Below are 2,063 nucleotides of genomic sequence, written 5' to 3'. Positions count from 1 at the left end.
GACTCTTGGGAGTCCCTTGGACTGCAAGGAAATCCAACCAGTCCATTGTAAAGGAGGTCGGTCCTGGGTGTTCTTTGGAAGGACTGATGCTGAAGCTGAAACTCCAGTACTTTGGCACCTCATGCAAAGAGTTGACTCATTGGAAAAGACTCTGATGCTGAGAGGGATTGAGGGCAGGAGGAGAAGGGGACAACAGAGGATGAGATGGCTGGATGGCATCACTGACTCGATGGATGTGAGTTTAAGTGAACTCTGGGAGTTGGTGATGGACAGGGAGGCCTGGTATGCTGCAATTCATGGGGTTGCAAAGAGTTGGACACGACTGAGTGACTGAACTGAACTGAACTGAACTGAAGATATATACCTCTTTATAATCCATTAATGAACAAAACAAGACAAAAGTGAAATTTAATTGCTTTAATGACACAATTGTACAAATTATTGTTGCTTAGTTTAGATAAAAGAATGTTGAGGGCTAAGGTATACTTTGAGTAACTTAATTCCTTATATTAATAAATATAAACTGTCTCTTTGGGCTCTTTGAGCATCACCATGGTAATTGGCAAGAACAAGCATCCTATGAAAGCTGGTAAAAAGGGACCCAAGAAGAAAGTGGTTGATTTTCTAAGAATGACTGGTATTATGTGAAAGCACTAGTGTTTTCCCAGTATTTCTTATCTGAAATACATATTTCTTATATGAAAACACAAGTCATGAGAACTCAAGGAACCAAAACAGTATCTGATGGCCTCAAGGGTCATGTTTTTGAAGTGAGCCTTCCTGATCTGCAGAATGACAAAGTTGCATTTAGAAAATCCAGGCTAGTTACTGAGATTGTTCAGGGCAAACACTGCCTTACTAATTTCCATGGAATGGATCTTTTTGATTTTTTATTGAGCACTAAAGGATGGGTTGGGAACTATCTCTCCAAGTTATGCCTCATTAGGCATAAATGTATTCTAATTTTCCTAAGATAGCTTTCAGAACATTTCCTTTTTCTTAGAGCTCTGCTCTTGCTAGCAGTAGCCTTTTCAGGTTCACTGCTGAGTGAGTAGCTCCTCTCTGGAAGATAATTTCCTCTTTTTCTTGAGGACTGTCTTGTTTCCTGACACTTCAGGGTGACTAACTGGTTCCTCTTTGGGGAAAGAGTTCTTCCTCTAGGAAGACTTCATGGTGTGTATCTTGTTGTTCACTCGCTAAGTCGAGTCCGACTCTTTGCGATCCCATGGACTGCAACATGCCAGACTTCTCTGTCCTTCACTATCTCCTGGAGTTTGCTCAGATTCACGTTCATTGAGTTGGTGGTACTCCCTTGATAAAATGTGGTCCATGATCTAAAACTGGCAGATCATGATTGAAGTTCATGTTGATGTTAAGACTATGGATGTTTACTTGCTTCGTCTGTTCTGTGTGGGTTTTACTGAAAAAATGCAGCAATCATATCCTGAAGACTGCTTATGTCCAGCACCAGCAGGTTCGCTAGATCCACAAGAAGATGATGGAAATTGTGACCTGAGAGGGGCAGACAAATGACTTGAAAGAGGTAGTCAATAAATTGATTCCAAACAGTATTGGAAAAGACATAGAAAAGACTCACTAATCTATTTATCCACTCCGTAATGTCTTTGTTAGAAAAGTAAAAATGCTGAGTAAGCCTAAGTTTCAATTGGGAAAACTCATGGAGCTATATGGTGAAGGCAATAGTTTTAGAAAAGCTACTGGGGATGAGACAGGTGCTAAAGTTAAATGTGGTGATGGATATAAGCCACTGGTCCAAGATTCTGTTTAAAATTCAGCCTTTTAATGATGACAAATAAAAGATCTTATTTGTGGTTTAAAAAAAAGATGTAAACATAGAGTACTGAAAAGAAGATAGATATCTGAATTACTAATATAAACATACAACTTGATTGTTAGTTGCTTGAATGGTCACCAGGCACAGAGCTGCCCACAATTTGGCAGTTAGTTTATGCTATCATCTGTAAATGGACAACTCTAATCCTGTGTAATTTAGTGGCTGTGCCAGTCATTCACTTAATTTCAAATAGTTTGGTATAAAGGAA

At 39.3% G+C, this 2,063-nt stretch overlaps 1 pseudogene; it reads left to right on the top strand.

Moving 5' to 3' along the window:
* The first annotated feature begins 552 nt into the window (after positions 1 to 552).
* On the top strand, positions 553 to 1,790 carry LOC120877771 (annotated as a pseudogene).
* The last annotated feature ends 273 nt before the right edge of the window (positions 1,791 to 2,063 follow it).

This window comes from Oryx dammah, unplaced genomic scaffold (assembly GCF_014754425.2).
Source record: "Oryx dammah isolate SB20612 unplaced genomic scaffold, SCBI_Odam_1.1 HiC_scaffold_18, whole genome shotgun sequence".
NCBI lineage: Eukaryota > Metazoa > Chordata > Mammalia > Artiodactyla > Bovidae > Oryx > Oryx dammah.
This window is presented reverse-complemented; position numbering and strand designations above follow the sequence as displayed.